This window comes from Macadamia integrifolia, unplaced genomic scaffold (assembly GCF_013358625.1).
Source record: "Macadamia integrifolia cultivar HAES 741 unplaced genomic scaffold, SCU_Mint_v3 scaffold2077, whole genome shotgun sequence".
Taxonomy (NCBI): domain Eukaryota; kingdom Viridiplantae; phylum Streptophyta; class Magnoliopsida; order Proteales; family Proteaceae; genus Macadamia; species Macadamia integrifolia.
This window is the reverse complement of record NW_024868496.1, coordinates 41,281-64,901: the sequence shown is the minus strand read 5'-3', so window position 1 is coordinate 64,901 and position 23,621 is coordinate 41,281. Positions and strand designations below refer to the sequence as shown.

The 23,621-nt window shown below is 37.2% G+C and overlaps 1 pseudogene; it reads left to right on the top strand.

Moving 5' to 3' along the window:
- Window positions 1–10,741: 10,741 nt before the first annotated feature.
- LOC122065636 overlaps window positions 10,742–23,621 on the top strand; it is a 16,506-nt pseudogene continuing 3,626 nt past the window's right edge.

Sequence of the window (23,621 nt, the reverse complement as noted above, 5' to 3'; positions counted from 1 at the left end):
TTTTAAGGAAATTTTTTTTTGTCCAGGATCCTTAATCATAGGCTTCATACGAATGGGAGAGCATATCAGAAGGATACTTCGAACTTGTACTAAAACACTATAGCTATTTGTGAACCCTAGAATGGTGGGTGAATCGTCCTCTATGGATGAGTAAAAAATTTTTTTATTTGGTTGCTTTGTATTAGTATGACAGATAGAGACCCATTCTAAGTGAGTTTTAAAATAAAATTTTAATAAAAATAGAGAGAGAGAGAGAGAGAGAGAGAGAGAGAGAGAGAGAGAGAGAGAGAGAGAGAGAGAGAGAGAGTGAACTTAAGAAAAAAGAAGAAGAAGATAAGGGTTTGGCAAAAAGTATCCATTAATTTTTATTGATCTCGGATTAGTATAGTCTATTTTGTATGATTAAAATAATAAATGAATTTTAAATTATGATTAAAATGAAAATTAAAATTCATTTATTATTTTAATCATACAAATGATTAAAATGAAAATTAAAAAAAAATTTGATAAAGAGAGAGAGAGAGAGAGAGAGAATAGGAAGAAAGTAGGAGAAGACAGATAATCAATCAAAAAATTTGGAGAGATAATAAATGGGTTACACATCTCAACCTTTTAATTGTACGAGAATTGGAAATCATGTTCCTTACTTCATCCAGACTCATTTACAAAAGCCACCTAAAAATTGAATCTAGATCAGGTACATATATGAGAATAATTTATACGTCCCTAATCCATGGATTTAGAATCTATTAAATTAAGAGAGAGAAAGTGAATTTCAAATCAGCGAACTAGAAATTTACGAGATTGTTCTCGTTCGTGAAATTAAATCCAACCTAAAAATTTAGTTTGCATTTATCAATTACTTACTTTCTCTGATGATCCTCTAAAGACTGAATCACGAACATTCACTTACGCCTCTGCCGTTGCATATGGACTCCACTCAGTCCAGCAACCTGTGCCACTGAAGAGAAGGAGTTGAGTCCATCTGGCAACGGCAAAGGCGTACATGCCTATGTTCCGAAAGAAAGAATCCGTTGCTCGTATAATCACATGATCGTACGAGTCAGCGATCAATACGTGTCTCATTTTCTGCCATTACAAGGATAAAGAGGGGTATATCTGAGACCAAAAAGGACAAGTGTTGGTCACTGACTCGTACAACCAGGTGACAATACGAGCAACAGATCCGTTCTCCAAAGGCCACGACAGCTCCAGCATCCTAATTGATTGCCACAACCGTCTCTCACTCTACTTATTGTCCCTCTTTCCTCTGTATATTCTGTAAGATTTCCTATTAGGTGGGCTAGCATAGTCAAAGATTTGTTTCTAAAATCGGTTTAGTGGTGTTGACTACAGATGGAGTAAGCAGAAAGAATCCAATATTATTGGTAAGTGATCTCTATGGAGATATTGGATTCTATCAGCACACCTTAATGGTATGAAATATTTATTACTATGTGTGGGCCTAAGGTATTGTTTCCTTAATGGGGAGGAAACCCTAATTTTATTGCAGGATTGGTCCCTACCCTCACCCCTATATATAGTTATCACTGACCCATTAAGTGATGCTAATGACCAAAAAAGCAAAGGGAAAGAGGGTAGACCAGACCAACATTGATCGTGTTGTACGAGGAGCATACAAGAAGACATTGAGGAGTTCTTACTCTTCAGCCATGGATTCAGGTATGCCTAAAACGTGTTTTTATAGTGTTTGTCGTGCATGCTTATCGATCTTCATGAATCATTCCGCATTTATTTTCGACCAATGGTATCAGACCCTCGTTCATGAAAAATCGATCGGCTATACCACCAGTAATAAAAATCAATTTCTTCTCCTCGAGTCGTTTTGTTTTGAAGAAACGAGAAAAGTAATTTATTATATATTATTACTAAAGGACAAAACTTGCAAAGTTAAATTTAAAAAAAAAAATCCCTTGATTTGTCTTTTGGAGAACTGTACAAACTTAAAAAAAAAAAAAAAGAGTGACAAAAAAGGGTGAGTACGGTTTTGGTTGGTTTTTGTAAAAATAAATAAATAAATAAATAAACCTGCAAAACAGTTGCAGGTCGGCGGCTGTGTTGTTTTGTTAAAGTAACCCAAAGAAAGGGTAAAGCGTAGCTTTTACTTTTATTTAGGGTTTTAATACTGTTATGTTTTGGTTTTACATTTATACCCTTAATGGTCTTCACTTATAATGGGTTATATAGTTTATAACTTTTGAGCCTTCGGGCTCAAGCCCAACATTGAGTTAAGTTTGTTCCTTAAGTTTGGGCTGGTGGACTCAAGCCCAATATATATATATATATATACATATTTTTTATTTAAAGAATTCAACTTATTATTATGGTTCAAAGAATTGAACCAAGTGATTTTACTTCATTACCCTTAAACTTTTAAGTCACAATAATTGGGTTTTATTGGATTTGGGCTGGATCCATATGGTTTGACTTAGTTTTATATTTTATATTTAGAAACTTAATGGGTCAAGCCCATGTCCAGATTTGTTTAAGTGTAATGGGTTTAAAAGCTCATAGGCATTATCTTAAATGGGATGGATTGAACCAATACAATTCAAACTGGCTAAATCAAACCAAATCCAGTGAATCAGTCAACAGGTGAACCAAATTAGATTAGAAATCAAGTTAACACAAACGGATTCGTGATACGGAAGCTATCTCCAAAAGAGAGTATTGTATTACTTTGGGACGAAGAAAGTATTATGTCAAGTTGACTAAAAAAAACAAGGGAGGGGGGCCTTTAAGAAATTGTTGTTTTGTGATGACTTCATAAGAGATAAGATTATAAGGACAAAGCCTTGTCACCAATTTAACTAGAGTACATCGGTAAGAGTTGTATTAATAGACAAATTTTTGAAAAAAAAAAAAAAAAGAGTTTGGTCGTGGGTGACGATAGACCCAGACTTGGTTCTATCAATCCTTTAAAGTAATGGGTTGGGCTTTATTTATTTCATAAAAAAAAAAAAAGTTTATTGTTTCATTTAAACTGTTATGGGCTTAGACCCATGGGCATGATCTATTGGGATATATATATATATATATATACTATACTAGCAAAAACAAACGTGCAAATGCACATTGACGAAACATTTTTTAAATGAGGTTTTAGGTTCTATGTAAGATGGATTTCACTTTGATTCAAATTTTTTTTTTCCTTTTTGTGTGTGTGTGTGAGAAAGAGAAATCTGTGATCTAGATTAGGTTTTTGCTGAACTTGGTGAGTGGATTAGTTCTATTGGCAACCCCTGAAGATATCTGAACAAAATAAGATTTATAGAAAAGAATATTGAAACAGACATGGTGATAAGCCATACAGAGTAAAAAATGTTCAATATCTTGATGTTAAGCGCATCATCAAGTCAAATATCAGCAATTTTTGAAAAGAATAAGTTGCTAAAACTTATAGAGAAAAATCAAATAAAATGGAAGCAGAGAAGATAGAAGGTAGGGAATGTAGATGATACCAGAATATAATTGAAAGGAAACCACATGCCCCCCAAAATAGAATGGCAGATTTCCAACAGATTCACAAAGAAATTCACTTGAAACAGTTCAAAAAGAATATATCAAGATATAGATTTGAATATAAGGGGTAGGGGTAGGGGTAGAGGTAGGGGTAGGGATGGTGGCAGGGGAAACTTTAACTCACCTCAGTGTCAGGTAACAGAGGAGTTACAATAGCCTCCTTTGAAGTAGAGCCTTCTATTGTTACATGTACAAATGATGGTATCATTTTTAAATGTCAGCTACTGGAGGTTGAAGCACAAACGACGGTATCATTGCCATGGAGATATCTACTTGCTTAATTGGTAGTAGAGTTCCTTGATTGTTTACAGTACTAATCAACTCGCTTTCCCGTACCAACTGTATGTGTGGGTATGTGACAGAAAGGCTCTGATTGAGTGAAATCATGGTTAACATGTTAGTGCCTAGAGATGGGTTTGTAAGCTTAGTATTAATAAAACATGAAATTTAACTTTTGGGTGTAAAAATGAATGCCTTTGTTTCCTTTGAATTAAGTTTGAGAAACCTGGTCTTTGCAGGAGTTTCATCTTTTATCACCAAATCTCCCACCACAATTAGGGATTGATACATCATCTCATGTTGTGTAGTTGTAATATTTGGTTTCTTCTGTGAGGTATGAGTAAGTAACTGTAATAGAAATCTAATCTTTCAATGTCGATTGTGTTAATCACATTCACCTACTCTTTCAATATAGAAGTAAGCTAACTCATGACTGTCGGATTATTATAATCCCTCAAAATTGATTCATAGAGAGGGAGAACAAGACAGAGGAAATAAACCAATTAGAAATATCTCTTATAAAACCAAAGGAAATGACTCATGCTCTCTTTGTAATTCTAGGGATCTGTAGTGGCTCAGTATGAGATCTTTCTTCGAAACACTACTATTTCAAATTCATAAAGAATGGTAACTTCTTTTAGATTGGTTCAAAACTCCAAACAGGCATAACAACACTTTTTAAGCTCCCATGGAATAGGGGAAGGTCTTAACAAGCACAGTAATAGGGGCTCTGATATCACTCTGAAACCAATTTGAGACAAAAAAAATTATATTTCTAGTAGTTAAAACTGCATCAAAACGAACAGTCGATTAGAAGTCTCAAAACCAAAACTTGATGTAATTTGATTCAGAATAGGTGGAAAAAACAATCAGGAAGTACATAAGAACCCAGATAGTTGCAACTCCCATGGTAATAACAGACACGATTGAAGATCCTAAAAAATAAAAAATTGTTCGAGTAAACCAAAGAAAAAAGACGGAGGCGACTCATGTTCAGATACAACCTCAGCATTTCGTTGAAGACTTGAATCAGACAGAAATATCAGAAACTCTAATTTATCAAAGATCCACATCATAATTTCAATTTTCAAAATAAGAACCTGTTATTGTGGATCAAAATCCATGGCTACCTGGGTCATAAACAAGGCTTCGAATCAAGAAAAAATTTCGATCTAATATCAAACAGTACTGTTAAGATTGAATTTCAATTAGTTACTACAATACTATTGCACACTAATAAGGAGAGGTTGTCAAACATATTAAAGAAATTTCACAATATTTGATTTGAAGAAGGAAAGGCTTTGAATCAAGAAAAAATAAAGTTTACCATTCAAGAATCCAACAGTCCTTCAATTCTCATTCCGTCTCCATTATAGTATGAACTCTTGATGACTTGCACCTCGGCTGCTTTCCTTATTCCATTAATGAAGCAAAACCATTTTAATAACAATGTCACACCTTCCAATTTACTTAATTATACAAGGTAGTTCAATCCGGAAAAAAAAAAAAAAAAAAAAAAACAAGGTAGTCCACGATTCTCTCCTTATCATGTTTCACAATTAAAATAGAAATAACCGATACCCTTCTCTTTATTTATTTATACTTGTGCTATACACTCGACAAAGGAGAGGTCCATTCCTTCTTTATCTCAAACTCAAAGAGAAGGAAAGTAAACTAAATAGAGAGTGGATAAATATTAAGAGTTTTTCTGGTTAAGGAAATTAAACACAACAAAGGAGATAGGAACGTGAGAATGAGAGGGATACCAGCAATTTAGAAAATAAAAAGAATGACATAAGAAAAAAAGGATAATGAAGAAGAAAGGGTAAATTTGTCAAGTGAAAGATTTGCTTTTGCTATTCATTCGATAGAGGAGAACTTCATTCCTACTTTATCTCAAAATCAAAGAAAAAAGGAAAGTAAAATAAATAGAGAGTAGATAAATATTAAGAGTTTTTCTGGTTAAGGAAACTAAACAAAAAACAAAAGGAGATAGGAACGTGTGAATGAGAGGGGTACCAACAATTTAAGAAAAATAAAAGAATAGAAGAAAAAAGGATAAAGAAAAAGAAAGTGCAAAATTGTCAAGTGAAAGATTTGTCACTTCGTGCTTTTATATAATAGTATGATATATCAAATGGGATTTGTAAAGTGGGCTCTCTTACGTTTTAAAATCCCATTCCGTTTAAATTTATGGTTCATACTAAAGTCTTTAAACAGTCATCACTAAGGTATTGTCTTGATTTGAACCAGTTTTGATCTGATTCAAAATGAAATGGTTTATTTACTCTTATGATGGGTATTTATTGTGCCACTTGAGAGGACGGAATACTGTTACACCTGAGATTACAAAATCTATAATCCCGTTATATTTTGTAGGATAAAATTTTGTCCTACTATAATTGATAGATAAATCTAATATTGTCTATATATTGATTTATTTATATGGCATAAACTTGTTGTTTTGTGATTTTCTTGAACCAACCCCGTTATTTTGATGGGTTCTTCAATACTATATTGTCTGTGACATCTGGTCTATAGTCTATTTATGATAAAGGTAATTTTAATAGAAATGCATTGAAATAAATGAGTCTTTTTTGTAATGGACAGTCTTCAAATAATGTCTAATGAGGTTTTTTAGATTTAAAACAATTATTTTGAGAGTCCCAAGGCATTGTGAATAATAAAATACCATTGATTTTCATGATGTCACTTTATCATATACTTGAGATGTTGTGGATAATTACTTAACTGGTCAAACCAGTGGGAGGATGTAATTATATATTCTGAAATGTTGTTTATGGTTCGACCAGTGGATGTATGTTCAATATACTGGGTTGAATTTAAAACAAGAAAAATGAGACCTATATTTTGTGTTCCATAACTGTTTTGGAACAGCTATAGTGTTTTGTCTTTATTCTATAGTGGCTTCAGAATTGTATTTCTGTTTATACATGTTTTTGCACTGGTTTATCATTACTATGATATTAAAAAAGTCATTTATGAATGACATAGGCAGAAAATTAATGGCATTTTATGTTTGCATGTCATATTTGGAATACTCTATGATGAATAAATATATTGGAGTTAAGTTGGGTGTAAGCTTTCACACATGTTTAGCTGCAAAACGCATTTCTAGGGAACCATGAAAGGGTGATGTGGATTCCACCAAAGTGACGTATCTTGTTCTTTCATGGTTTTTCCCTAGGGCAGCATAGTAGGTGATATTTGCCTAAAGATGATGTCACCAAAGTTAAAGAAAATGGCAGTAACCTAAGGTTCTGATCCCAAAGGTGAAGGGATCTCAAAAGTTATTGTTCTTTTCACAGTTAATACAAGAAAATGAGAGGACCAGTGTATTCCTGTCTTAAAGGATAAGGATACAGTTTCAACTATAACTCTTGAGTGATATAGTTATTACAGTGAATGCACATGAATCTCACCAAGTTAAACTTTGTTATTGGTGTGGTCTATTTAAATCGATTTTTTGTGAAGATTCTTATGGGTAGAGTAGGCATCTTAAAGATTAATATTAATGATGATACCTATACTCACATTTGAGATGTTATGATACAAGATCATCCTACGTTGCTTATACATGTTGATGGTTTATTAACTATTTTCAGCATAGTTTTAATGAAATCCAGTTTTTGAGTCTAATAATTGTATAGACCATAAATAGTTTATGCAAATGGAATAAAGAAATTTTTTAATTTTGATTTATTGAAATGACTTCTGAAATCTGTTTATACTGTTGACTATTTTGGCCTGTTTATTCAAGCCAACAGTTAGATCTAGTTCTAATATGAACTGATATTGACTCTTATAAATGGTACTTTTATTAGGTCATCTAGTCCTACTCTCTTATATTAGTGGGAGAATGAATTATTATCCTATTGAGGGTGATAGATGTATCATACATGTTTTATTATGTATACTACACTTGTCGTTTATGAATTTTAAGTCAATCTGGGGTATTTTGATATTTTCTTCGATGTTATATTTATCATCCGTGACATCAGGTTTTGTCACGAGACACATAATTATGAGTTTTGACACCCATTTATGATTCAAAATATCATGAGTGTATTGTTTAAATAATATTTCTTTGAATTTATATGTCATATTTGTACTTGTGATAAAGTTCAATTTTATTGAAAATTCATCGAGATAAAACAGATATATTATATTTGAATGATTTAAATGAACTCATTGAAGTTTTAGTGGCTTATTGGTATAAAGCCTATGAAGTTGTTTATACTTACTATGGATCTAAGCCAACATTATCTTTATTTATTAAAGACTTATTGTTGTTTTTAACCTATAAGTTATTCGGTTCATGTGCCCTATTAGCTAATTTTCTTTTGACTTGAAGAAATTATGGGGCTTTATTATGATTGACTTTAAAGTTTATGGGCTAATGTTTATATTAGATATTAAAGTCATTTGGGTTGAAAGTTCATACTTGCATACAACTTCGTATATCTAACGAATTATGGATAAAGTAACATATTTCATGTGTTTTTTGTTATCATGAATAAATGTTATAAACTTTCATATTTAGCATGTTGTCATTATAGAAAATGTCATATTTAGATTTTTATTTATTTATGGTAATGGCTGGAAATACAAAACTGTCATACTAAGAATGTACTCACTTTGATAACTGTTAAATTATGATATTACCATATTGACTATTAGGGTTTATAATGGGTTGCTTTTGTGGGCTTATGTTGAATATTTTATTAATTAAATACTGAAATAGCTCATCTTATTGTTTGCACCCAAAAAATCTAAACCCACGGGCATTTGGTAGCAATCCAAGTCTATAGGTTTTATAATTTCAGTGATTATGCTTCCACTTAGTGGGCTAGTTACTGAGATTGTAAAATTACTACTGACTATTCAGGATGGGTTGCAGTCAAGGAGACCATATGGTGAATGATGTGCTCTTGCCACCACAGGTGAGTCTTCATTTGGTCGGTTTCGCTTGATAGTGTGAGGGTGACATTTTGGGCTTCATAGCTTTGGAGGTTCTTGTCTTGCCACCACAGGTGATGGAATCTTCAAAGTGGTGTTGTTTTGAGCGTCTCGCCTTACATGTGAAAGATTTCACTACGTGTTGGGCGATCTTGCTACCACAGGTGTGACCCCGATGACGTCGGATCTTTCCCCAGTTTCTGTTTTCCTACAGTTATTGAAAACAATACTGGGATAAATCTGATTAACAAGCCCAATTAGTCAGATTTAATTATATTGTTGGGAAGTTTAATATGCCTTCTGTTCTTGCATATTGTATATTTTGGTAAATATATATGATTATATTTGTCAGCTTTGACTTCTCAGCTATTTTCTGTTAAAAAAAAGTTTGAATGGTTCCAATTTTAAGGAATGGAACTAATCCTTTAATATTTCTCTGGCTATTATGATAATAAATTTTAATCTTAATTGATGAGCCTCCTAAGCCAGTGATTGTTAATTATGTTCAAGCTAAGGTTCTTTATGAAAATGGGAGGAATCGAATAGGTCTATCTAAAGATCAGTGGGAGTAAGCTCATGAATCATAAATTTTTGTAGAACTACATTATTACAGATTGTTGACTCTATATCTAAACCATTGAGGATGTTCTGTGACAACTCTGCTGCGGTTCGTTTCTCTCATAACCGTAAAAGTACTTCAGACTCTAAACACATTGACATTAAGGAATTTTTTGTTAAAGAGAAAGTTCAAGAGTCACAGATTACAATGGAATAGATTGCTACAGAAAACATGATTGCAGATCCTCTTACTAAGGGCTTGACTCCAAAAGTCTTTCAAGAGCATGTCACTAATATGGGACTTGTTAGTTCTTTTGATGCATTTTATTAGTGGGAGTTTTGCTCAATATGTTCGTATTTGACTTTCAATTTTATTTTATATATATGCATTTTATGGCCATTTGTTTATATGTATACACTTATTTATTTGCCTCCTACAGAAAAATTGAGGTTATATGTGGTGTATTTACCTCATTCGGTATCTGAGGTTCCAGTCAATACACACACATCCAGTCGCTAGCAAAGCCTCGTTTGATTGAGGTCTAGTGCTAGTGTTGTGGGACATCCGGACCCAGTCCCAATGAGCTTCTTTGATTGAAGCTTGAGCGTTTGGGAGACGCTTGTAGTTAATGAGACCTTCGGTATCTATCTCATAGGGCTCATTTGGTTTTCGAGTCAGGACCAATTTGGAAATAGACATGATGATCACTATTGCATGTTATTTCTATACCACACTTTCATACTGTTCAGCCCAAGTCGGTGATGTTATGAGCACTTTGACGTGTTTGGTCTCATATCGCTTTAGATGTGATGATCAATATGGTTGGGTGTTTGTAATTCTCATTCGAACCAAAGCATTTGGTTTAAGGTGCACTCCATTCGACACTGTTTTGTTTGTGGCCACATTCAGTTTATCTAAATCGGAGAGTCGTTTTAAATAAATTTTAAAATCTAAAACTTGTGACATATGCTGCCCAAGTGGGAGATTGTAAGATTTCCTATTAGGTGGGCTAGCATAGTCAAAGATTTGTTTTCAAAACCGGTTTAGTGGTGTTGACTACAGATGGAGTAAGCAGAAAGAATCCAATATTATTGGTAAGTGATCTCTATGGAGATATTGGATTCTATTAGCACACCTTAATGGTATGAAATATTTATTACTATGTGTGGACCTAAGGTATTGTTTCCTTAATGGGGAGGAAACCCTAATTTTATTGCAGGGTTGGTCCCTACCCTCACCCCTATATATAGTTATCACTGACCCATTAAGTGATGCTAATGACCAAAAAAGAAAAAGGAAAAGAGGGTAGAACAGACCAACATTGATCGTGTTATACGAGGAGCATACAAGAAGACATTGAGGAGTTCTTACTCTTCAGCCATGGATTCAGGTATGCATAAAACGTGTTTTTGTAGTGTTTGTCGTGCATGCTTATCGATCTTCATGAATCATTCCGCATTTATTTTCTATCATATTCTTTATCAGAAATACCAATCAACTGTGGTCATTTCTTACTTTTGTTATGGGAGAAGAAATGACCACAGTTGAGAGGTCCTGGCTCTCGCAAGGGCTTACTTGACTTCCAATTCCATACAATCCCAGATGGACTCCCACCTTCAGACATGGACGCCATCCAAGACATCCCTGCCCTATGTGATTCCACCCGCAAGTCCTGCTTGGTTCCCTTCCACAACCTCCTCTCCAAACTTAACTCCACAGCCCACGTCCCTCCGGTCACTTGTAGAGTCCCTGATAGTGTCATGAGCTTCACTCTTCAAGTTGTTGAGGAAATTGGAGTCCCTAAAGTATTGTTCTGTACAACCAGTGCTTGTGGCTTCTTCGCTATTCTACCCTTTCTTTTTGAAACATTTTTTCATTATAGTCTTCTCCGCTTCATAAAGATTGCTTTTTTTTGAAATATCGTTCTGAGGGCTAACACTTTACATGTGCTGGGGCCATTTGCTGTCTAAGTGAGGGGGGCTATTGTTGCGGAAATCTGAATGAATAATCTACACAGAGAGTCAGAAAAACAGAGCAAGAGAAGTTGACTGCAGTGGCCTCCGGTTGAGACTTTTCGATCAGATTTTCATGCGAAAGAAAAGTGCGTTCCATGGTGTGTAATCATAGCCTCCGAGCTAAAACTCCCATATGGCAAGATCAACGAGCAATTGTGAGGTTCGTCGACTCGAAACCGTAACCAATCAACCATAACCAATCAATCCAAGCATTGATGGGACAATGGCTTCTTTCCACTGAGCTACCAACTCCATTGGCACTTGACATAATTTTCTGATATACATAGATTGAGGAGGAGTGGCCTAGGTTCATGTAGTGTAATAGGTCACTATTCCAAAACCATATCCAAACGATTGATCATAGCCCTTGTATTTTTTTATTTTTTATTTTTGATAAGTAATTTGTATGTGTCGAAGAAGAGCTTTCATAGCCCTTGTAGCCGGCAATAATGTAGAATACCTGTGATGAAGGTAAAAATGCCACTCCCTCGGCTCATTCTTGGCCGAGCCGACTCCTTGGCGCATCCTTGGCCGAGCCTCAGGTATACAGGTACCTGACCTGGAGGTGCAGGTATGGTGCATATGCATGTCGACAGTTGGTTCCTACATTTAAGGAACATCGCCCTTACCTCTGTGGATAGGAGTTCTACTGCCCTGAAACTCGGAACAACCCTTGCACACGGACCCTGATCCTCCATGTCAAGAAGAAATAATCCACCGAATATTCTTGGAAAATAGGATATCCACAAGGATCTGGGAGCCCTTGCTCCAAAGGACTCCGCCCACATAGAAGGGAGGCCCCACGAGCACCCACATTCGAGCACCTATAAATACAAGGTAAAATAGGAAAGAAGGAGGAGAAAAACCTAAGATTCTATTTGTTGCCACTTTCTGACTTAATCAACGAAGGGTTTTCGCATAGGCTCGGCCCGATGCTCTACTCACTTCCTTCTTGCATATTCTCAAGAATGCCCAGAATTGCCGCATCCTCCTGCTGGTCATAATTTACCTCATCAACCTGAAATGTAGAACGTGGATTATCTAGTTTCGAACTTTCAATGAACCAAGCTTGGACGTAGGTTTTAAACTCTTGATGATAAGATTGATCTCAAAAATCGATTTAACTATCAGGTTTGAAATAGACAGTGGAAAACTTCAACAAGTAAAAGGGGAGAAGGCCATTAGATTAGAGAAAATTAGAACTTGATAGATTAACCAGTGTATAGCACGGCCATTTTCACTTTATTTTTTTTTAGCTTCCTTTATTGTTAACATAAAATTTTCCTTTTTCCTCTATGCCATGATAAACAAGGAAGAATGACCATTTGAACAACACTGAGCACCAACCATTTTCGATGATCAGCATTTCTTCTCTGGCAATTACATTGCTTTAGAAACCCATAACCAATCCCATTTGATGGTAAGACTCCAAAAGACTGTATCAAAATTTAATTTACAGAATAAATTTTAGCTTTATAGTCCTACTAAAACTTCCATTTCAGGGCTCCCTCCCCTCCAAGTTAGAGTTCTCTCAGGGGGTTTTTCCCTTCCCCCTATTGGTCCTGCATCATCTAAGGTCAGTCTTAATGACACTGAGAAAGTTCTAAATAGAATCATTAATCATAGACATCTAAGGCATATCTTAGCACTTGCAGACCAAAAAAAAAAGGATATGAAATTTTCGTATTTTCAATCAAGAGAGTCAAAGTTGTTAATTCAGCTCTCAATCAACCACACCTCCACTCCCCCACCAAATAAATAAATAAATAAATAATACAAAGAGAAAAACAACAAATTCTTTGGACAAGTAGTGAAGACTTGGTTTCAAAGCCAATATGAATCCATACCAGTTTAAAGCCAAATTATCTCCACATTTACAGTAAGTTTATCATATGAAGTAAGCAACTTCCGGTAACAGCTCGTATTGGAACCTACTGAAACTAAAGTGATGAGGCGATTACAGTTTCTCCTCTCTCCCTATCTATCACTCAGGTAGAAACTCTCTTTGGACGACGGAAACTTCTAACAGTAAAATAGAAATAAACTGAACTAATAAGACTAAGCATTGAAAATATAAATTAGCAAAAACAACTGAAAACAAACACACACAAAAAACAAAGAAGCTTCTAAAGACCACAATTGTGCTTGGAAAGGAACAATATAAAACCCCATGGCTAATAAGGTTTAAACCCTTCTATTTCAGGCCATAACAGTAACTAACTCATAAGCACTCATGTTTTTGAACATTGAATCATCTTTGGCCTTGATGCAGAAGCATCCTCTAGGAGAATTTTACTCTATTAAAGACCATAACAATTACTAACTCACAAGCACTCATGTTTTTTTGACATTGAGTCATCTATAGCCTTGATGCAGAAGCATCCTCTAGGGAGACTCTATACATATGGCCTTGAAATCTTAGTATTTTTTATTGGTGCAACTTCTCATGAGAGTATTCTGGTCAAATTTCAGGGATTTACTTGCAGACAATAACATAACTCATAGTAGGATTTTAAGTTGAAGGCAGATCTGAATTAATAGAATAAGAGATTATGAGATCTCAAACAAGTCAAAATTGAAAAGGAACAGTAGAATCACTCAATAGAAACTAATTTCACAGAGAATGTAAACAAGAACTATTGATAACGAATTCGAGTAATTAATCTCAACCTTGACCTTATTGTTTGCTGATGTTGAATGAATGTAGAAGGTCTGACTGAGAATCTACCCAAGAAACTAAGGAATCTAATTTTGCTTCTATAGGAAATCAACCACAGGAGATAAACAATTAAAAAATTTCACGCTTCAGTACTGAAATCTGTGGCCTCTAAAGGGCATTGTACAAGCTTATTTATAGATCTAACTATATGCAGAAACCAGTTTGAAATGGTAAAGTCACAAACCAGTTACAAAATTCTTAATTAGAAATCAAATTCCTAAATAAGCTGACTTCTGAACTTTAAACATAAAACTGGGAAGTTAACTAAAACTAGCCTAATTATAATAGGAAATTGAACATAAATGAGTAAGATGCTGTCAAAGAGCCCACGGTTAGCCTTTTTAGCCCTTCTCTTCTTCCCGTTACGCTTCCCATTGTGAGGAAGTAGGAGAGGGAGGCATTGCTACTTTGATACCAATGGATGTGGACTATATAACTCCCAACATCTCAACACAGCTGGCACTGCTAATTTGATCAAATTTTCATGGCTCTATGTTTGATTTTTATCTTTACATTTTGGCCTAATTGGTTGATTTTGTTCAGATTTGTTGACATAGACTCCTGAAATCTCTATGCCTATGAATGGAGACCTGCAAGTAGGTATGCATGAAAATCAAGTAGTAACTTTTCAAACAAGAAGAAGAAGAAGAAAGCAGCAAGTTTACAGAAGGATGTGTGTTAGACAGAGTTGAGAGTTGGAAAGACAGAAGCAAGTGTTGTCAAACAAAATACTTTAGTTGTATGTATATTGTATTGGTTTTACTATTTCCCCTTTTTTTTTGCTAGAAATCAAAATTGTATTAAAATGGAGAATAAAAAAGATATAAAGGTACAGCAAGAAAAAACCGAAGCTAAAGAAAGGACCCCACCTTCGGCATTGCCATCAGCAGGGTCCTCCAAAGCTATCTACAGAATCTAAATCTTGGTTTGGAGAAAGAATCCCATCTAATCTCCTCAATAATATGAGTAGGAAATTCCTCCATGGTTCCAGATAATCCTGTTTTTGCAGCTGATTTTGCAAGGTAATCCGCAATTGGATTGGCTTCCCTGTAGCAATGAGAAATCTTCCAGGAAATAGAATTGAGGTAGTGCTGTAGAGAGAGCCACTCTTGCAGGTCAAACCAAGGGAGAGACTTGCCTTGAACAGCGGTGACTACTGCCACAGAGTCAGATTCAATCCACAAGTTTGTAATCCTTTGACCCATTGCATGGCGGATACCATGAAGAAAACTCATGAATTCTGCATAGTAGTTCGTACTGATGCCAAAGAAATGCTTGAAGGAGAATATAACTTTCCCATTGGAATCACGAATGACGCCCCCACCTCCTGCTCGACCAGGGTTCCCCATGGAACTACCATCAATGTTTATCTTTGACCAGGTGAGTGGAGGCTTGCACCAAATGACTTCAAGAATGGAGGGAGGGTTGCCTGGAACTGCATGCAACCCTAGTTTCCTACAGCAAAGAAGATCAGCAGTAGTCCGAATGACCCCTTTTAAGTTGAGATTAGACTCCTTAAGTGTTCTCAATATTTTCATGAATAGCAGAGAGGCATCCCTACTCTTACCACCATGCCATCGATGATTCCTTTCTTGCCAAATAGTGTCGGTCACTATAATCAAACCAGCCGCCCAAGGGTCCTTTACCAACAAAATTATTCGCTTTCGTTTCCACCAGGATATCAAATCAGCAATGGAGGATTGATCCTTCCAAAGCAAACCAAAACAGCTCAAGAAATTTTACCAAAGGATCCGAGAAACACTACAATTTAAGAAGAGATGGGGCAGAGTCTCAGCGTGAAAACCGCACATGATGCATTTGGAGGCTAAAGAGATGCCTTTTTTCCTAATGATATCATCAGTAGTAAGCTTCTGGTGACACAGACGCCAGCCAAAAGTTGACTGACGAGGAGAGAGGCCTTTCATCCAGACCAGCTCATGCCAAGGAACCTTGGGATTTCGGCAGCGAATATCATTCCAGGCGGAGAAAGTACTGAATTGACCAGAGGTAGAAAGGGTCCAAATACATTTATCTTTTATGTTACCTCTAGGGATATTGATAGTTGAAGCAGCTAGAAAAAAATCTTGAAGAAGAGAAGATGAAACCGTGGGGAAGTTCCACTCATTATTGTCAATAAAGGCCGCAACTGTCATGGACGAAGATGCAAACAAATCATCTCTCAAACCTGCTTTTTGTTGAAAAGATTCAGAGTCAACCCATCTGTCTTTCCAGCAGTTTATAGAAACCGCATTACCTACCACCCATCGCTCTTTGCTAGAGACAAGGGACCACATTCTCCGAAGGCCTGACCAAATGGTGGAAGATTTATACCCTTTCTTAAGCTCCCCATTTTTCTTCAAAAATCGAGCATTAATAATGCTGGACAGGGCTGATGAAGAGTGTCTTATATTCCATACCTGCTTACAGAGAAGAGCTTTATTGACATCCCTCAGATGCCTAATTCCCAGCCCTCCTTCTTGTTTAGGCTTGCAGATTGAGTCCCAACTAACTGTAACTCCTTTGGCTGTTTCAGGATCGCCACTCCAAATGAAATTTCGCATCCACCTCTCCATGATGTTCAGTAAAGAGCTAGGCCACCAGTATACAGAGAAGTTGTGGGACGGTATACCAGAAATAACAGATCGAACCAGTTCCACCCTACCAGCCATGGAGAGGAGGTTTCCTTTCCAACCAGCCATCCTTCCTTTAATTTTATCCATTAACGGGAGGAGAGGTTCACGAGTGACTCTACCCTTGAAAATTTCCACTCCCAGATATTTTGTAGGGAACTTGCAGATGGAGATTCCAAGGGTATCAGAGATGAGTTGCTTCCTATCTAGAGACATCTTCCCCAGGAAAAGCTTACTCTTGTTGAGATTGATTTGTTGACCGGAAAACTGCTGATACTTTGTAAGGAAGTCATGAAAATGTCTGACATATTTGATGGAGCCATTTAAAAAGAAGAAAATATCGTCTGCAAAGAGGAGAAAACCTGGCATTTGGACACCACGAGGACCCTTGATGGCTTGTAGTTTATTGTCTTGAAGCATAAGGCGGATTCCCCTACAGAGGACCTCCTCGGCAAGGATAAATAAAAGAGGGGAGATGGGGTCACCCTGACGCAGGCCTCGCTCAACACCAAAGAATCCAACCGGACCTCCATTGAGCAACACTGAAATTCTGGATGTACGAAGAATTTGATGCAACCAATCAATCCAAGTATCAGGGAAACCAAACTTTTTCAAGACCTTGAAAAGAAAGCTCCAAGATACAGTGTCAAAGGCTTTCTGGATATCAATTTTTATCCCCATACCTCCACCTCTTGTACAGTCAAACATGAGATTAGCTAACTCTGAAGCGAGGCTGATATTAGTCTGAATAACCTTGCCCTTCTGAAAGGCGCCTTGCTCTTCTGAAATGAGCTTAGGGAGGAGAGAAGAGAGTCTTGTGGCCATAACCTTGGACAAAATTTTACAGAAAAAATTTTGCATGCAAATCGGCCTAAACTTGTCCAGAGAAGTTGCACCTTCCATTTTTGGGATGAGGACCAAGAAGCTATTATTGATACCTTTAGGAAGGGTTCCAGAGCTGAAAAAATTCTTCATAGCACGGCAAACATCAAAACCAATTAGCTCCCAACAATGTCTGAAGAACGCACCAGAGAAACCGTCTGGGCCTGGAGAACTATCAGGGTCCAGGTCCCAAATTGCATTCTTGATCTCTTGATCATTTGGGATGGCTTCCAATCCTCTAACGTCAAGCTCGTCAAGGATATGGGGAATGCAGTCCAATAGCGATCCATGCTCAAGGATGGGGCTGGCTTTATGGATAGCCTTATAGTACTCCTCAACATGAACAGCCAAATCATCCATACTTGATGTAGTTGTACCATCAGTTTTTTGAAGAGAGCGAATCGAGTTCTTCACCCTTCTGATTTTCGCAGATAAGTGGAAAAATCTAGAGTTTCGGTCTCCTTAAGAGAGCCATCTATTTCTTGCTTTTTCTGCCCATAGCTTTTCATGGTCAAGGAGGGCTTTCAAGTATCTGGATTTAGCATCAGCTTCCAAATTAAAAAGATGGTCATCAATACCATAGGAATCTATCTGAGATTGGATTTGCTGAAGATCATCTTTTGTAGCTTTTAATTCCGCATCTAGGTTTGGGAACACTGATCTTGCCCAGCTCCTGAGAATAGGCTTGAGGCGTTTCAGCTTAAGAGCAAGAGAAAAAATAGGATAGCCATCCACAGGTTCACTCCAGGATTTATTGACCACATCCATAAATTCCTCATGGTCCATCCAAAATCGTTGGATGCGAAAGGGGCAATTTGCAGGTTTCAGCATTGAATCCGAGGTAATGCACAGGGGGGAATGGTCAGAAGAAAAACGCTGCATCACCTCCTGGGTACAGTCATGAAAGTGGTTTATCCACTCTTCATTACAAAAAGACTTGTCCAGAACAGCCAAAACATTCCCGCGCTTCCTGTTATTCGTCCAAGTAAATTTATGCCCTTGAGAAGGAACTGAAATCAGGTTGCAAGCATCCACAGCCGCATTGAACTCAGACGCAGACCCAAGATTAAAGGCGCCCGGACCCTTTTTTTCGTGCAAAAAAAGGGAGGCATTGAAGTCACCTATCACTAGCCAAGGAGAGGAGCCAATTGGAGTCACTGCAAGAGCCATCCATAGCTCTCTTCTAGAAGCTCGGAAACAACTCGCATGTACAAAAGTTATGTAAATAGAATTGTTTCTCCAATTTATACATAGTGAAATAAACTGGTCAGACATTGAAATAATAGTTGGTTTGGTGAGAGACCTCTTCCAAATGACCCATAGGTTTGGGTTTTTATCAGTGCGAATATTATGAATAAAGCATGCATCATATCCCAGTTTATTAAAAAATAGAGAAGGGAAAGAAGCTACCTCCACCATTGGTTCAGCTAGACAAACCACATCAGGGTGCTTGTCTAGGAGAATATTGCTGAGGGTTGCACAACCAGCAACCTTCTTCATCCCTCTGATATTCCAGAAGAGGGCACGCATCATAAACATCTGGAAGAGGCAATACGGTCAGACTTTCTAGTCTGTTCCGCAGTGAACAATTGTTTCCCTTTTTTTCTTGTAACTATTTCCATGCCGTGGTATTGTTCCTTCTGGAGGGCAGCAGCATCAATGGCGCCAACTTCCGGATAGTGGAGGGTGAGGTGACCATTATCCATAGCACTTGAAGTAATGGAATTGATCACATGATCATTGTGGACAGAGAGTTGACAAGAGCCAGTAGCCAGAACTGGATTAGCCGCACAACCTTGAGAAACCAGAACGCCTTGTTCTAGATTTGAGTTTGTCTCAGTGGTTTGGTTCATCGTATTGAGTTTGTTTGACCCGTGTAAAAGAACCGAACCATCTCTGTTGCATGATTCCTCCAATCGATCTGCAATTGGATTATTCCTCAAATTGGCTGAGGAAAATCCTTCTAAAATAGGTAACTCAATAGCTAAAATCCCCTCTTGCGTATCCAAGTTTCCATACAAAGCTGGATCACAATTATGGGAGATGGTTGGCGATTTTGAAATTGAATTCTTTCCTAATGAGGACTCGCCACCATTCTTGCCGGAAACCTCCACACCAGCCGCCCCCAAAGACGACTTCTCCACCCACACAGCCCCAACAACACCACAAGCATCATCCTTGTCTTTGCGTGCGGCATCGGCGATGCGTTTCTCTTTGCAGTTTTGGATGGTATGACCAAGTTTTTTACAAAAACCACACTTTCCCAATGCGTCTTCATATATGATTTTTTGTTTGAACCAAAAAAGATCACCTGTTCCAGGTTGTCGCCGTTCAACCTGGATTTCTTCCAACCGCTGCACTGAAGTATCCATCTCCACGAGGACATGAGCGAAGTTCCCTATGGATGCATTTCGTGTTCTTTTATCAATGTCCAGGGGGCGCCCCACCGCTTTTGCCATGGAAAGGAGGATCCACTCGTGCCAATATTCGAAGGGGAGTCCAGGAAATCGAATCCAGACAAGCTTAGAAATAGGAGAGTTATCATGGATATTAAAATCCGGCTTCCACTGCTGGAAGCGAATAAACTGCCGTCCGATCTTGATAGGACTTTGTTTCCAGATGTTTGTCATGTCTTTCTCAGCCTCAAATTGGAATAAAGTGTAGCCTAATCCCATAGGTTTGATAAAAACCTTCTCTTTAAGGTTCCAAGAATTCACAGCTTCCTTCCGAACTTCATCCAAAGAAATAAACCGAAAATTAATTCTGGCCACCAAAGCAAAGCGATATCGGAGAAGACGTTCCTCATAGGCATCTTGGGGAATCACTATTTTAGTGAGATTTCCAGCATGAATAGGGTCAGGTAGGTCGGCAACATCAGGGAGAACGCCTCCAACCGCCTTAGAGTAGGATTTCTTAGGATGGGAAGAAAGGCCAGTATTGCAAACACCCACAATAGGCACAACAGGTGCAGGCGTGCAACCTGTTCCAAGGTGGGGCTGCAGGAAATCTGTAATGAGCCTCTGCTTTGCGCAATTAGGAGGGCAGCCTCCGGACAGAATCCCAATCTCCTCCACGGCAGAGTTTCTCTCTCCACTTACCATATTCAGATCGGTCTCAATCCATTCATCAGAGCAAAATTTCACCTTTTCCATCGTTTTACTATTTCCCCTTAAAATCATTTTACAATATTAAAATTCAATCACATGTTTACTTAAGTCTAGCTGCTTGGAAGAAAAATTTGGATCCTCATGAAAGGATTCAAAAGATAATGTTTACTACTTCACCTGTCGTTATCAAACAGACCCACGAAGAACTACAGAATCGATCATGGAGGACTTCAGGAAACTATAGCCTCAAAATTTTTCCATGGGTGAGACTGGAAAACCTGAATGACCTGTTTTTCGATTAGAGATGTATGATATATCAAAGTATCTCACGACATAATTGGGGGTTGAAATCGTCTGCAATTCCGATCTCGTACAATTCTGTGCAATACCACCTTCAGGTGGTGACACGTGTATTGATACCAATACAATCGTCCAGATCTGGTACAACTAAGAAAACATTAAATCAGTGAAGCGACATTTAAATCAGATATGGACCATTGCATTGGTATCAATACACGTGTCACCCCCTGAAGGTGGTATTTCACGGAATTGTACGAGATCGGAATTGCAGATGATTTTTTTCCCATAATTGGGTAGTAATCATTCAAAAAGAAAGTATTTTCAAGAAATATTATCTTCTTCCTACTATTGAGATGACCTGTTTTTCTATTAGATACATAATCGAATCAGTTTGCTACTGGAAAAGAAAATAAGCAACAATATGAATAAAATCAAGACAATCTACTGCTGCAATAAAATTAAAGGGAGTTGGCGATCTATAGCTACGCACAATAATCACTCATACTGTCTTTGCTTTTGAATTTTTATTCGATAGGAACATATGTCAATCAATCAAACAATGAACTACTTGACTTGGGTACACAAACACTAACACAGTTTTTTCTCTATATAATGCTATCTAATCAAGGAATAATTTGCAGCCAAAACAAAGAATTTAACAAAGGGATATGATAGTGAGAGAAGATGATTTATAGAAGTTCCAAAGAGTAAGGGCTAGTGTGCAAAAATACGAACTCTTTTATTTTTTGAATCCCTTGTTAAGAAAAAGAGAGAGAGAGAGAGAGAGATGATTAGAACTATCTTACCGACCTCATCTCTAATGCACAACAATGGAAATTATTGCAAAATAATTGATGCATGAATTTCTAGGAAGAGGTTTTGTTTTCCAAACTTCAAAGAACAAAAACGAAGTCCACTAGAAGTTTTAAGCCCTAAAAACCATAAAAGCATTAGACACGCCGAGAAGAGAGAAAGCCTTTACCTGACTCATTGGAGATGATCTCACCGAACTTTATGCCATGAAAACCAGCAAAGGTATCAGAAAGACCTGCGAGGAGGAAGACGATCAGTTGGGGCGAGGGGTTGTTCGGATTGTTAGGGAAGAGTGTATTCATTCTCAAAAATACCCTTCGTTTTGCTATTTAAATTAAAGTAACGATTCAAAAATTTGAGGTTGAATTTATTTTTTTGAGCTTAAAACCAATCACAAAATGACAAAACAATGGGGACACAGTACTTTAGGTTACAAGGTTTTTGTAACCTGGTTGGTAATATTTAGACATACCCAATCTTAAAAACCTAAATATGGATGTTTTTAACTATCTGGCTTATCGTTGTTTTTTTTTTTGAATCATTGAAAATGATAAATAGAGAACCACATCTTGACGCCGTGGTTTCATGAGAGGCGACTTGTATCACAGACTGCCACTCATTGCTTGACAATATACAATATACTCAAATCATCTGCAACAGAGAAACCCTAGAGAAGTAGGAAGAAGAAATTATACGTAGAAATCACCCCAAGAAAAAAATTGAAAAGGGGAAATTTAAAAAGAAAGAAAAGGATAACCTAAATGAGAGCCCTTCGCCGCACTCAGATTCGCAGCTTGTCAATGGTTGAAGTCGTAGCTCACTGCTCGCAGGTCTCTCTGGTTGCTGGTCGCCGGTCACTGGTCTGCTGCTTGATGAATTGGGAGGGGAGAGGATTGGGGTGAACAATGGATTAAGGGTTGGAGCAGGAGAGGGAGAAGGAGGCCGGAGTTGGAGATGTAAATGGAGACAAATGCGGAGAAGTAGAAGAAGAGAAATTGTAAAGCGCCAGTGGTGGATAGGTTATGTTAGACAATGGTCTCTAATGGATGAGATTACTTATGTTTTATCTAACAATCAAGGCTTGCTAGCATTCCTGATTCCATTGTATCTCGCTAACATACCTATCCCTCTCCCCCCCCCTTTTTTTTTGTTTTATATAAAAAGAACTTACTTAAGTTAAAGGTTGTGAAAAAAGAAGATGTAACTACTTTCCTTCTCTCTCTCTCTCTCTCTCTCTCTCGCTTTGGCCTTTTCCTCCGTTGTGGTGTGTAGCTCTTCGTTGGTGAGGGAATGCGCAATTGACATGGTCTCTCAACGATATCGTCACCACTCTCCACCATTCACCAGTTATCGTCAACAGTAGTGCCTTGTCTCAACTACTGTTAGTTAAAACGGGAACGGCAAAAAAACACAAACGTACGGTACGAGTTTTAAACAGATAAAAACGATGAACGGTACGGTCAAAAAAAGGGAACGGCAAATGGACGAAAACGAACGGTACGAGTATTAAAAGTGTAGTTTTAAAAAAAACGAAACCAAAAAAACGATAGTATACTCATGCAATTTGAGAGATTATTACTTGTATACATGCATCTAATATTCCAAAAGCTCTAGGAGTCCCAAGATAAAATAGCCCAATGGGCTACAAGAAAATGAGATGTTGCTAGCTTTAGCTTCTCCTTACTCAATGGGCTATAAGAAGAGATGAGATTTTTTTTCTATAGATAGTATGGAAGTTAAAAACCAAAAACCAAGTACCATATTGTCTTCACTCTTCACTTTTACTATAGGTTT